The following is a 15,396-nucleotide window of genomic DNA, read 5'->3' on the forward strand; positions in this document are numbered from 1 at the left end:
ATATTTCCAACACAGCTCAGCAGCAAGAATTAGTAAGAAATCCCATTCAAAATCACCTTCGACAAAATAAAATACTTAGGAATCTATCTCCTGAGACAAATACAGGAACTATATGAACACAACTACAAAACACTTTCCACACAACTAAAATTAGACTTGAGCAATTGGAAAAACATTAACTACCCATGTGTATGATGAGCCAATATAATAAAAATGACCATCCTACCCAAACTTATCTATCTATTTAGTGCTATACCCATTGAACTTCCAAAAAATTTTTTTAATGAATTAGAAAAAAACATAACAAAGTTCATTTGGAAGAAGAAAGAATCAAGGATATCCAGGGAAATAATGAAAAAAAAAAAGAAAGGAAGGTGGCCTTGCAGCACCAGATCTCAAATTATCTTATAAAGCAGTGGTCATCAAAACAATTTGATACTGGCTAAGAGACAGAAAGGAGGATCAGTGGAATAGAAGTGGGGTAAGTGACCTCAGCAAGACAGTCCATGACAAACTCAAAGACCCCAGCTTTTGGGACAAAAATCCACTATTTGACAAAAACTGCTGGGAAAACTGGAAGACAGAATGGGAGAGATTAGGTTTGGATCAACACCTCACACCCTACACCAAGATAAACTCAGAATGGGTGAATGACTTGAACATAAAGAAGGAACCTATAAGTTAACTAGGTGAACACAGAATAGTATACATGTCAGACCTGTGGGAAAAGAAAGACTTTAAAATCAAGCAAGACATAGAAAGAGTCACAAAATGTAAAATAAACAATTTTGATTACATCAATTTAAAAATGTTTTGTACAAACAAAACCAATGTAACCAAAATTAGAAGGGAAGCAACAAATTGAGAAACAATTTTCATAACAAATACCTCTGACAAACATGTAATTACTCAAATTTATAAAGAGCTAAATCAATTGTACAAAAAATCAAGCCATTCTCCAATTGATAAATGGGCAAGGGACATGAACAGGCAGTTTCCAGCCAAAGAAATCAAAACTATTAATAACCACATGAAAAAATGCTCTTAATCTCTGATAATCAGAGATATGCAAATCAAAACAACTCTGAGGTATCACCTCACATCTAGCAGATTGGCTAACATGGCAGCAAAGGAAAGTAATGAATGTTGGAGGGGATGTGGCAAAGTAGGGACACTAATTCATTGCTGGTGGAGTTGTGAATTGATCCAACCATTCTGAAGGGCTATTTGGAACTGTGCCCAAAGGGAGATAAAAGACTGTCTGCCCTTTTACCCAGTCATGGCACTGCTGGGTTTGTACCCTAAAGAGATAATAAGGAAAAAGACTTGTACAAAAACATTCATAGCTGTGCTCCTTGTGGTGGCAAAAAATTAGAAAATGAGGGGATGCCCTTCAGTTGGGGAATGGCTGAGTAAATTGTGGTAAATGTTGGTGATAGAATACTATTGTGCTCAAAGGAATAATAAAGTGGAGGAATTCCATGAGGACTGGAAAATCCTCCAGGAATTGATGCAGAGTGAGAGGAGCAGAACCAGGAAAACATTGTACACAGAAACTGACACACTGTGGTACAATCTAATGTAATGGACTTCTCCATTAGTGGCAATGCAATGACCCTGAACGATTCGGAGGAACCTATGAGAAAAACCACTATCCACATCCAGAGGAAACACTGAGGGAGTGAAAACACCAAAGAAAAACAACTCCCTTAATAAATGGGTTGAAGGCATATTGTTGGGGATGTAGACTCTAAATGTACATCCTAGTGTAAACAACAACATGGAAATGGGTTCTGATCAAGGACACATGTAATACCCAATTAAATTGCATGTTGGCTGCGGGAAGAGTGGGTGGAGAGGAAGGAGGGAAACAATGTAATTATTGTAAGCAAGGAATAATGTTCTAAATTCACTGAATAAACTTATTCAAATTAAAAAAAAAACACCTCATACCCTACACCAAGGTAATCTCAGAATGGGTGAATGACCTGAATATAAAGAAGGAAAATATAAGTAAATTAGGCAAATACAGAATAGTATATTTGTCAGATCTTTGGGAAAGGCAAGACTTTAAAACCAAGCAAGAGCTAGAAAAAAATCACAAAATGTAAAATCAATAATTTTGGTTACATCAAATTAAAAAAGGTTTTGTACAAACAAAACTAATGCATCCAAAATTAGAAGGGAAGCAACAAATTGGGAAACAATCTTCATTACAAAAACATCTGACAAATGTCTAATTACTCAAATTTATAAAGAGCTAAATCAATTGTACAAAAAATCAAGCCATTCTCCAATCGATAAATGAGCATGGGACATGAATAGGCAATTTTCAGTTAAAGAAATCAAAACTATTAATAAGCACATGAAAAATGTGCTAAATCTCTTATAATCAGAGAAATGCAAATCAAAACAACTCTGAGGTATCACCTCACATCTAGTGGATTGGCTAACATGGCAGCAAAGGAAAGTAATGAATGTTGGAGGGGATGTGGCAAAGTCAGGACATTAATTCATTGCTGGTGGAGTTGTGAATTGATCCAACCATTCTGGAGGGCAATTTGGAACTATGCCCAAATGGCAATAAAAGACTGTCTGCCCTTTGATGCAGCCATAGCACTGCTGGGTTTGTACCCCAAAGAGATAATAAGGAAAAAGGCTTGTTCAAAAATATTCATAGCTGCACTCTTTGTGGTGGCAAGAAATTGGAAAATGAAGGGATGCCCTTCAGTTGAGGAATGGCTGAACAAATTGTGGTATATGTTGGTGATGGAATATTATTGTGCTTAAAGGAATAATAAAATGGAGGTATTCCATGGGAACTGGAGCAACCTCCAGGAATTGATGCAGAGTGAGAGGAGCAGAACCAGGAGAACATTGTACACAGAGACTGATACACTGTGGTACAATTGAATGTAATGGACTTCTCCATTAGTGACAGTGCAGTGATCCTGAACAACTTTGAGGAATCTACAAGAAAAACCACTATCCACATTCAGAGGAAACACTGTGGGAGTAAAAACATCGAAGAAAAACAATTGCTTGAATACTTGATCAAGGGGATATGGTTGGGGATGTAGATTAAATGAACATCTGAGTGCAAACATCAACAACATGGAAATAGGTTCTGATCAAGGACACAAGTAATACCCAATGAAATAGTACGTCAGCTGTGTGAAGGATGGGTGAAGAGGAGAGAGGAAAATAAAGTGATTATTGTAACCAAGGGGAAAAAATAAATAAATAAATAAATAAATAAATATATAAATCTTGTCCATCTTTAAAAAAAAAAGAAAAAAAGAGTATGATGATGTCTTGGATGCAAATGAACAACTCTTTTCACTGGTCTGAAGGTCTTTGGTTCATTCAAATGATGAAAAATTGGCCCTTTCAAAGAAACATGCAGAATACACCATGTGAAGTTATATTTGACCAGGAAAACAAAGTTGGTCTTTCTGCTTCTTGCTTAGCTGAAGACATTGTCCATTTGAACATGGAAGGTGAGGACCTGATCTGCCAATCAAGGTTAAGATTCCAAAATAGAATGTTCCCAGGAAAGGCAGTTGGAGCCTGATGAGAGGAGATGAACTGAGGAACTTCTCTGGGGTTTCTGATCAAGGGAGACTGGCTTCATCTGTCCTAGGTTGAAGGACCTTTGGGGGGGCTTCTGCAATCTGAGAATAATCTGAGAAGAAATTAAGTTTTGTTGGTGGTTTTGTGTAATTGGAAGAAGAAAGAAGATTTAACAGTTGTCCTCCATCTCTCTGTCTCTGAGTCACAGTTGTGACAGGACTGATATTTTCCATAATCCTCCTAATTCTCCTCATAGATTAGGGACACACCTCATCCCTCTCACCTCAGTTCTCCATCCTGTTGTTCCCAATAAACCCCCTTACTTGAGAAAGGGAAAGAAAGGAGTTTTTCCTCATAAATCTCACAGTCCACTCAGTGGGAGATAGGCGAAGCCAAAAGGCTTCAAGAAGAGGGTGGTTAAGGGAGGTGAAGGGAGGAAGAGGGTAGGAAATATCTTGATCTATTAGCCATCAATAGTGATCAATAGGCAACCCCAGAGTAACCCCTCTAGCAGCATCTCTCTATCTGAAGCAATATTTCTATCTCTATTATAACTAGGCACTCACAGGTTCCCCTAGCATCTCTCTAATCAAGCCAGAGTATATCATTCACTACAACCAGAAATAGTTCCACAGATTAGCCTCCTTTATTACAAAGGTTATTTAGAACAGTCAGAAAAAAACAAACAAACCAAAAAGTATTCTGAAAGTTAATGAGAATGGAACTGACAGTAGTGATGTGGAAGAGGACCCTAATATAACAACTCCTAAAGTAGTTGAATTCACTTCTCCTCGGGGCAGCTTAAATTTTTTATCCTGTGTGGTTTGTGAAAAAGAATTGTTTAGGGCTTGGTATATACTGTGTAACAGGGATGTCCATGCAATCTGTCCTGGGATGTCCATGCATATCCTCCTGGGATGAGGTAGAGGAGCCAAAAGTCACATGCATTTTTTTGCTGTGGGACTGATATAATGAAAAGGAGGCATACTGAGACACATGGAAGTTTGCCTACCAAAACATCCAAAATGCTGAAACAATCAGAGTCCAAATTTTCACCAGCCAAAGTAGGAGATTGGGTGAGAGTTTGAATATCTAATATAGGTTGAAGATTTTTTTTATTTTAACTGTGATCTTGATAATGTGTCAAGTTGTACAAACTTGACTTAGAGCATATTTGATTTAAACAGAGTTCTTTGAAATTCTAGCCCCTGAAAAGTCAATATTTGCATAGAAAAACTAATGATTTTGAATGATGTTTATAAAGAACAAAGTCCCATTCCTATTATTGACCTGCCATTGTGGATTTTAGATCTGTGGTTCATTTTTGGCCTAAGGTACTGGGAAGAGCTAAGAAACAAGGGTTCAAAGATGAGTGTGTGTGTGTGTGTGTGTTTATTTTTGTGTGTATGTGTAGTTATGTAATACAGGGATGAAGATAAGATTTTGGAAAGTTATAATAGGTAAATGAGTGTGAATTTATGTGTGAATTTGGATAGGAAGGTCATGTGGGAGAGGGTATAGAACTGTAGTGGGAAATGTGAGGTGAGGAGAAGACAGGTAATTTTGGAGGGCAAGAATTGAATTCAGAAAGAACATAACATTTTAGATTTATGTTCTTGGTATGAAGTTAGAAGAGAGTTGAAGTGAGACAGTGGTCTTTGAAACTAGGCAGGGACTGTGTGCACAGGTGCACAAGTGCACAACTTTTGAGGTCATTAAAGTAAGCTTGGCTAACTTAGGGGGGGAAGGGCTAAAATCAGAGAGATAGGTGGTTTCTTTTAGGATGGAAAGTTCAATCAAGTAGAGATGATGAATTTAGTTAGTAAGAGATTAATTTAAGCAGGGAATTTGAGAGATGAGCCAGGGTGTTTAAGCTGGAGGTTAAAGATAGTTTACCATAGGAGTTGATCACTTTGAGGTGAAGTAACTTGTGTGCCAGGTGGTGACATGAATTCAAGCACAAGGTTTCAGGTTCTGAGGACAGTATCTTGGTCAGGATGATGAGTTGAAAGTAGGAGAATAGTTTTTAGAATGGGTCAGAACTTAGCCATGGTTGGGCATCCCTGTCATCCTGCCTGGACCCTACAGACTGTTATTTTTTGGAAATGATCAGGAAAAGCATTACACAGAGACAAGCGTTCAAATACACAGAATGTCAGGTCACAAAAAAGCATCAGATGTCCAGTGAAGGAGCAAGGATTTAGGTGTTTGGTAGAGTTGGGTGTATAAAACTTGCCAAAATCATTTTAGAAAATGAGATTCAGGTAATGTGATGCTGAAAGAGACAGGTAAAACTAAGAATTTTTAAATGTAAAATGCCATTAATACTTTAGACTTTTTTATAGAAATGTGAAAACTGACAGTGGGCTAGAATCCCAAACTGAATACAGTTATGTTATACATTTTGTTGTATTTTGATTTTAATAAAGCCTGATAGCTTTTATAAAAAAAAAATTTGTAGGGATTTAATTTAACTTTCTTCCTTTATAGAGCTCATTTATATTGCTACCTCTTTCCCTTAATTGGTCGTAACTTGGAACTGAAGTCTTTGTTTTTTAATCAATTGTTTTTATTGAATAAAAGTTTATGTTCTTTATTTTAAAATATTTTTTAAGTGTGGAGATTAACATAGGTTTCTAAGTACACACATATATGTATACTCTCTCAAACTGGTGAAATAGAATGCCAACCTGGCAAACAGAGACCCTTGTCCCTAACCTAGGTTCTTCAAGTTTGGGACAAATCACTTATTCTCAATGGGCCCCAGTTTCTTCATCATTAAAATAAGAAAGTTAGACTAGATGGTTACCAAGGCTACTTTCAACTATAATGTGCTAATGCAAACAACTATGAATGAACTAGATAAGGGATCGAATAGAGATAATCTATCCAGGAAAGGCACTAGCATTAGGGAGGATCAGGAAAAAGTTTCTTGAAGAAGGACAGATTTTATTTGGGACTTGAAGGAAGTCAGGAGACAAGATGAGAACAAATAGCCTGCCATATCTGGGGGACAGCCAGCCAAACTGCCCAGTCAGGAGAGAGGAGTGTCTGGTTTAAGGAACAGTAAGAAGGTCAGTGTCACTGAAGGGAGGATAAGAAGACTGGAAAGGTAGGAGAGGATCAGGTTATAAAGGAATTTGAATGCCAAATAGAGAAGTTTATATTTGATCCTGGATGAAGCTAAGGAGTATCTAGGGTTAATTGAATAGGGCAGTAATGGTAAACCCTTTAAAGACAGTGTGGCCCTGCCCCAATCCCACCCTCCAGACCTAGTGCCTTGCTAGCCCCCCTTCCCCCACCAACTGTTCCCCCTTCACACATACCCAGATCAGGGAGGGAGGAAGTACAACATTGGAAGGTTGGCCAGAGCACTCTGCTTCCCTCCATCTCTGTTCCTCTCTAGCTTTGTGCCATGCTGTGAGCTATGCTCCCCCACCATGGGAATCAACTTCGCCATAGACTCAACAAGTTGACCTCTGAGTTGCATCCTCGCACAGCATATGAGCACCACCCCCAACACCTTACCCCAGACAGAAAAAGAAGGAAGCACTCCCATTGGGCTGCTGGGCAGAGGGGTGAGGGAAGTGAGGAATATCCTCAGTTGTATGGAGTGGGGTAAGGGAACAGCTCTACCCTGAGTCCCTCTGGCTTTTTAGTGCCAAAGTCTGTGGAGGGTGGTGCTTGTGTCCACAGAGAGCACTCTGCGTGCCATCTTTGGCACCTGTGCCATATGTTCACCATCACTGGAATAGGGGATAACATAATTGAACCTTTGATTTAGGAAGATTCATTTGACAGCTGAGGTGGGAAGAGACTTGATATAGGGAAGCCAACCAGCAGAATATTGCAATAGAACAGGCATGAAGTGAGGAAAGGCTGCACCAGGGTGATAGATAGTATTATCAAAGATTATGAAGGTAAAATTGGTAGGCTACAGAAGACAGTCTTGGAAAGGCATGGAGACAGTGGAATATCATGTGCGAAGAAGAACAAGTAGGTCAGTTTAACTGGACTATGGAGTACATAAAGGGAAATAATTTTTAACAAGTCTGAAAATGTAGGCTGGAGCCAGTTGTAGAATGACTTGACTTATAGAGCAAGGAAAAGTCACAGAAGTTTTCAGAGCAGTAGAATGACATAACCAGACCTCTGCTTTAAGAGTATTTCTACTAATTTCTTTGTTGGATGTGGTTGTTCAGTCATGTTCAACTCTCTCTGACCTCATTTTTAGGTTTTATTGTTCAAGATACTAGAGTAATTTGTCATTTTCTTCTTCAGCTTATTTTACAGATGAGGAAATGAAGCAAACAGAGTTAAGTGACTTGCCTGAGGTCACACAGCTATTACATGTCTGAGGATAGATTTCAAGTCATGCAAATGAGTCTTCTTGATTCCAAGCCCAGTGTTCTATTCCCTATACCTCCTACCTGCTCCACTAACTTCTTTACCAATTTAATTTGGGTCTGACTATAGAGATTGATTTTTCCCTATCTAGACTCTTTCTACATTTTGAATTCCTACATCTGGCTTCTGCCAGTGGCAACTGCAGATTTCCTACCACTGAAATTTTAACTTCCCTTTTCTATCTGCCTATTTTGGGGTCCAGTTTTATTTTGGATTCACTTTAAGCAATGCATACATTTCTTATGTGTATACATATAATATATGTATGTATGTGACTACAAGTGAATATATATGGTGTATGTGTTCATCTCTGGGAAGTATGAATAAAATGTTACTTAATTTTGTGTGTCTAGATACAGACATGTAAATTCATTCAACAAATGTTAGGCACTATTCCAAGTGCTGTAGGAGAATACAAAAACGTATAACATGGGTTTTCCCTCAATGATCTCAATACTCAAGTAGAGTAGGACAAATACAAAATAGAAAGGCATCATGGCAAAGTAAAGTAAATTCAATGAATTTGGAGTCAGATGATCTGGGTTCAAATTCCAACTCTTCTACTTACTGTGTGACTTACTTCATGTAAATCATTTAATCTCTCTGGGCCTAGGTTTTTCTATCTATAAAACGGGGAGGTGAGAGTAGATGATTTCTAAAATTCATTCCATCTCTAAATAAATTCCATCTAAAATTATCTTGTATCATATGAATGGACAGAAAATAAAAATGTTAAAGGATTCTAGAGAAGGAACCAGCTTGTGGAAGGTTTCAGTGATAATTTTTACTATCTGATTTTTCTGTCCCAACAGTTATAAACCTGACTGGAGTTTCCAATTAATTATGTTAACCAAAAAATTACGAATGCTAACAAATGTTAATATTCCCGTTCCATTCTTTTAGACCGCTTTATACTTTTCAAAGCTCTTACACATTATCACAGTTCCAAGCATGCCTCCCATTTTATTGGCAAGACACAGAGGGATGACGAGAAAGAATCCAGGGGGAGGAGAAGGGATAGGCTAGAATGGGAGAGAGAAGAAACTGAACTGGTTGCCGTGGCTTTATCGGTAAAGAAATTCGCCCTAGCATTTGCTCCTCCTCCCACAATCAATTAAAGAAACTCACCCTGCACATGCTCAGTATTATCCTGCGGACTTAGGGGTAAGGATGCACGCAAGGACTGGGGAGCCCGGAATTAGATGGTTGTAACTAAGGAGGTTAAGTTCTCTAAATTCACTGAGATTGGAGTTTAGGAGAAACTGAGTTTTGGAAGCCCGGAGGCCTCTGGGAAATGTAGTCCAGAGTTTGGCGCAAGCGCACTACTTTTCAAAGCTTGCAGACGTGCTCCCTGCCCCTGTCCCTGCACCGGAAGCGACTGCGCGGAATCGATAAAGCTTTTGAGGTGAGTCCATTTTAGCAGACCCAGTGGTCCAGGCTATTGGTCTCCACAGCCCTCCCCGCCCTTGCCTCCGGTTAGGGAGGCCATCCTAGCGGGTCAGGAAGACCGGGAGATGGGCTTGGATTCCCACTTTTAATGTGAAGTTAGGGGTTGGTGGGGGAGGAGGTGTTCCACGGTGACCATGGTAACAGCCTTTGCGCCTGACGTCATTCCTCGCGCTGTTTGCCTGGGCGGGGATGAGGGAGAAAGGGAAGAGAAAGGTTTGGGAGTGGGGGAAGAACCTCTCTAAAGGACAAGATCTTGCAGTCATCCCTGGCGAAAGGCCATTAAGGATATCTTACCTTCCTGTGTCCCTAAAAGGAAAGAAAAGGGTCTCCGAAGCCTGTTGCTTTGAAAGCAAGTTGTCTACGAAGGAATTATCCATCAATGACCCAACAGGTAGTCATTACACAGTTCCCCACACACGTCTCATCTTTCTCATTTACAGCAGATCACCTTTTTTATTTGAAAGCATCTGAGAAACAAGAAACCTATTGTCATAAAATATGAAAACTGACAGTTAAATATAAACTTCTTGAAGGCAGGAACTTTACATTTTTGTCTTGATCTCCAGTGCTGAGTATATACCCCGATTATTTGAGGGGAAACAAAGAGCAGTTCAGAAATGGTGACTGGACCCCTCAGCACTATATGCCATGCACAATGCTAAACCTGGTGATGCAAAGAAAAGCAAAACTCAGTCCCAAGGATCTCACACAGTCTAAAGGGGGAGACAACAGGAAAACAACTATGTACAATAAAGCTCTATACAGAATATATAGGAAATAACATCACTATAATTAGGGGAATTCAGAAAAAGGCTTCCTGTTTAATAACAATAATATATATCACCTATTATGTACTAGGTAGAGGCATGTAGGTGGCTGAATAGATAGAGCCCTGAGCCTAGACTCAGGAAGACCTGAATTCATATGTGGCCTCAGACACATTAGGTGTATGTACCTAGGCAAGTCACTTAACCTCTGTTTGCCTTAATCTACTGGAGAAGGAAATGGCAAAACACTCCAGTATCTTTGCTAAGAAAATCCTATGGATTGAATGATACAGATTCAGACACAGCTGAAAATGAACACAGGCACCAGGTGCTTTACAATTGTTATTTAATTTGGTCCTTACATAGGGGCTATTATTATTATTATCCCCATTTTACACACGAGGAAACTGAAGCAAACAGAGGTTAAATGACTTGCTCAGGATCACAAAATTAACAAGTGTCTGAGTCCAGAACCTAGGAGGCAGGAATAAGAAAGGAGGGCATTCTATGCATGAGGAACAACAAATAAAAATGACCAAAGTTGGGAGATGGAATGTTTTGTGAGAAAAACAGCAGAGAGGTCAGAGTCACTAGATCCCAGAGGATTGTAATATGTAAAATATTTGAAAAATGAGGAGTGGAAGAACAAGTTATAAAGGACTTTAAATGCCAAAAGGAAGATTTTATATTTGATCCTCTAAGTAATAAAATAAAATAAGCCACTGGAGTTTATTATGAAGGGAGTGACATGGTCAGACTTGCAGTTTAGAAAGATCACTATGATAATTAACTGGAGGTTGTCCTGGAGATAGGAAAGACTTGTAGGGAGACTAAGCAGTTGGCTATAGCAATGATCAAGGAAGGCATAAGGTCAGAAGGCTTGCACCAGGGTGGTGGCAGTTTCACATGAGAAAAAAGGACATATACGAGAATTGTTACAAAGATAAAATCAGTTGACTTATAACAGATTGGATTTGGGAGGTGAGAGATGGTAAGAAGTCACGGATAACACCTAGATTGTGATCCTGTATGACTAGGAGGATAATGGTATATTCAATAGAGTAATAAGGAAAAGGTTTAGGCAGAAAAATAATGAGGTCAGTTTTAGATATGTTATATCTATGGGACATAAAGTTGGATTTGTGATGAATGTGCTTTCCCTGAACCCCCCCAAAAAAACAAATAACTGAATCAATGTATTAGGTCCATTACTAAGATGGTGGGAGTGGAAATATGAAGGAAGAGCAGATAAAAATGATATCCTAAATCAACTGGATTTATTAACTAAAACAAGGGTTTTGGAGGGAAAGTATCTTCCACATAGAGGGTGGCATGGAAGGCAAGTTTAGTTAACATCAAAGTTTTTGCACTTAACTAGTTAAATTGTAAGAGACAGATAATAGAAGTAGGAGTTGGCTTTGGGAGAAGCATAAATTATGTTTTGAGCACGTGTAATTTGAGAGGCAGGGCAGATTGATAGAGATGTAGTCCTTATAGAAGAGAGTTTGAGTAAAAGAAGAAGATAACATTTTTCCCCTTTCCTTAATATTTACCTTTTCAGGTATTCCTTGCTCTTTGTTTTTCGGTATCAAACTTTCCACAGAGCTCTGGTCTTTTCTTTGCAAAAAGTTGGAAGTCTTCTATTTTGTTGAATGCCCATACTTTCCCTTGGAAGTATATAGTCAGTTTTGCTGGGTAGCTGATTCTTGGTTGAAGACCCAGCTCTCTTGCCTTTCTGAAGATCATGTTCCATGCCTTACGATCATTCAGAGTAGAACTTGCAAGGTCTTGTGTGATCCTGATTGGCATTCCTTTATATCTAAATTGTCTTTTTCTGGTTTCCTGTAGGATTTTTTCTTTTGTTTGAGAGCTTTGGAATTTGGCAATTACATTCCTGGGAGTTGTCTTTTGGGGGTTTAGTGTAGAAGGTGTTCTGTGAGCTCTGTCAGTGGCTGTATTACCCCCTTGTTCTAGATAGTGTGGATAGTGTGCTGGGTCTGGAATCAGGAAACCTCATCTTCCTGAGTTAAAATCTGGACTCAGACACTTACTAGCTGGGTGACCTTGGGCAAATCACTAAACACTGTTTGCTTCAGCTTCCTCATCTGCAAAATGAGCCAGAGAAGGAAATGTCAAACCATTTATCTTTGTCAAGTAAACCCTAAATAGGGTCACGAAGAATCAGACTACTGAAATGACTCAACCACATTTTAAGAGGCATCCTCGCATAGTGGAAGCCAGGAAGACCTGGCTTCAAATCACACTTCTGATTGTCTTTGTCACCCTGGACAAATGACCACATCTTTTTGCCTAAACAAAGCCAGCCTTCATTGGTAGGAGTTCCCTCATCTGGTAGTTCTCCATACGAATTATAATGAAATCATAGGTGCAGTCATTTAATCCTTGTGGCATTAGGTTTCTTACCTGTTATATGTGTGTGCTGTCCACTCTTTCCCTTTAAAAGCATAGTAGTGAAAATGAGTGGGATCATTACAAATTATAGTGGTTGGGCAGGATTTATTATGTCTTAGGTAGCCTTTCTCAAGACCAGTTACTCAGTGTGACAGACTTAGATACCAGATTATTATTTTACCCATTCATGAAAGAGATATTTGGAAACATATACAAGAATTCCAATTTTTAAAATTTATAATGGGAAGGAAATTGGCACCTAAGAAAAGAAGCCAGACTGAACACTCGTACCTGTGAAATGTTCTAGAATCAAGACACTTAGGATCTGTTGGGGCTATCATGGCAAAATACAGTGTGTCTTGCTTATGAAGTTACCTTTGGAGGTTGCAGTTCAGCTAGTCTCTAGGAAATCTGCAGGAATCCTGACTATGTGAAGAAAAGTATTATAATGACATTTTCTGATTTAGTTGTTCATTTTTCTGAACACTAATATTCATTTCTTATACCTTAGAAAGTCCCTTGGAGATCATCTCTTCCTAATACCTGGGCCCCAGTTGGAGTGACGTTTCTTCTAGCTTATTTCAACACAGGATGTCATCAGAATATAGTAGGACTTTTCCTCTGCAAGAACAAGAGGGGCTTTGTACAGTGAAGGTAGAAGATGAGGAGGATAATGCTTGGGAACAAGAATCCTGCATACAAGGAAATAATTCTCCCCGTCAGGAGATCTTCCGTCAACGTTTTAGACAGTTTGCCTACCACTATACCCCTGGGCCTCGTGAGGCTCTTAGTAGACTCCGGGAACTCTGCCATCAATGGCTGAGGCCAGAGATGCACACAAAAGAACAAATTTTAGAGCTGTTAGTTCTGGAACAGTTCCTGACTATATTGCCTGAGGAACTTCAGACTTGGGTGCAGGAGCGTTGTCCAGGGAGTGGAGAAGAGGCAGTGACTGTGCTGGAAGACTTAGAGAAAGAACTTGATGAACCAGGCCAGCAGGTAGGAAGGGAATTGATGTGATCTGTTATGAGAAAGCAAGGTCACAAAACATTAGAGAATGAAATACACTTTATTCTTTTTGGAAGAAAGATGGAACACTGGATATTGTTATAAGGGTGATTTAGGGATGGGACCAGATGGATAGGTTTGGGCCAGTATCAGAAGATTAACAGGTTTTGGGAAGGCCTACAAACCTAGTCAGGCACACACATACCACTCAAATAAAATGAGAAGTAGGTTTAATACAAGAATAAGGTAAAAGGTTATGGGACAACCTATAGTTAATTTGTCCAACTAATAATCCAGGATCTAATATCTCTTCACAGAGATTTCTTCAGAGTGATTTTTCCCTACTTTGATCCTCCCTAACTGCCTAAATCCTCAGTCCCTGACCTTGACTAAACTAAACCTAAAACCCCCTTAGCTGGTATTAAGGAAAGGGTCTGTGTATGCTTGATAGGCCCCAGGGAAGGTCCTAGATCCAAAAGGACTCAGGCCTGGTCTCACAATCAGATGAGAGATGGTTCAGGATCACCAGGAACTGCAGATAAAACCGATCAGCAAAGCAGATGGCATCAGAGTAGCAGAGCGGTTGGGCAGCTGGACAGCAAAACAGAATGGGAATTCAGGGTAATATAGGGTAGTATCAGCCACTAAGGAAAAGCAGCCTGTCTCTCCAAGTCAAACTAGAGAAAGACCCCTAAGCCTCAGTTAACTGTCTCTCCCTTACTTTCCCATTCTAGAATTCTCTCCCTGTTAACCTCATTCCTCTGCAATTTGCTCTAACCTTCTCTTGCTTATAATAATATGAAGTGTTGCTTATGTCATCAGATGAGTTTCTTTTGTCTATCAATTTTACTTACCTGTTTTTCCTTTGTTCACTGTTGAAGGGAAAGGAGTAGAGGACGTGATTATTAGGGAATGACTGGTATAAGAAACAAAAAATATAACATGGAAATGGGTTTGAATCAAGAACACATGTGATACCCAGTTGGCTGTGGGAGAGGTGGTGGGAGGGGGGGAGGGAAGAAAAGAAAATGATCTTTGTTTCCAATGAATAATGTTTGGAAGTGACCAAATAAAAATTAAAAAAAAAAAAGAAAGAAACAAAAAATATAAATAAAACTTTTTAAAAAGAAAAGTAAGAAATCAAGGTCATGGTCCTCTGAACCGGAACAAGAGCATATCTTCATGGCAGAGAATTATTAATTTTAAGTCTATAGTAGACATAGCTAAAGTTATTAATCCTTGTGTTGGTTTTCTCCCTAGGTTTCCCTCTGTCTTGTTCCCACATATCTTAAGAAAAAAATACTCGTTTCTTTCTTCTATCCTCTTGCTTTTGATTATATGTTCTATTGTAAGAGGTTTTAGCTTCATTTTCCCTAATTAATCCAACTAAAACCAAGTAGAACCTAATTATTTCCAGGTTCAGAACCATGAACATGAACAAGGAGTAGTCTGGAATGAGATGACACCCCTGAGAACATCGAAGCAATCATGGAATATACAACCCATTGAAACCCAGCTCAAGTGTGAATCTAAGGAACCTTATCACCTACAAAATGGTAAGGAGTGGCATTCTATCTGGGAAGAACAAAGAAGGAGAAGAATATAATTAGAGGTATTAGCTTATCAAGAGTTTTCATGATTTTTGTCCAGGAGCTCTTTTTGCTTTTCTGTTATTGTTTCTAATTTGCTACCTGACATCTGTAAAAATGGAGCCTTGAACCCCGGACTCCAATCCCAGAAGTCCTTGCTCTAGTTCCCTAGATGCCCTCTAATCTCACTG

General features: G+C 39.0%; 1 pseudogene; it reads left to right on the forward strand.

Moving 5' to 3' along the window:
* Positions 1-15,396, forward strand: part of LOC103094413 (zinc finger protein 420-like) — an 85,818-nt pseudogene that overhangs the window by 31,125 nt on the left and 39,297 nt on the right.

The sequence above is a fragment of the Monodelphis domestica genome, chromosome 2, assembly GCF_027887165.1.
Source record: "Monodelphis domestica isolate mMonDom1 chromosome 2, mMonDom1.pri, whole genome shotgun sequence".
In the NCBI taxonomy this organism is placed as follows: domain Eukaryota; kingdom Metazoa; phylum Chordata; class Mammalia; order Didelphimorphia; family Didelphidae; genus Monodelphis; species Monodelphis domestica.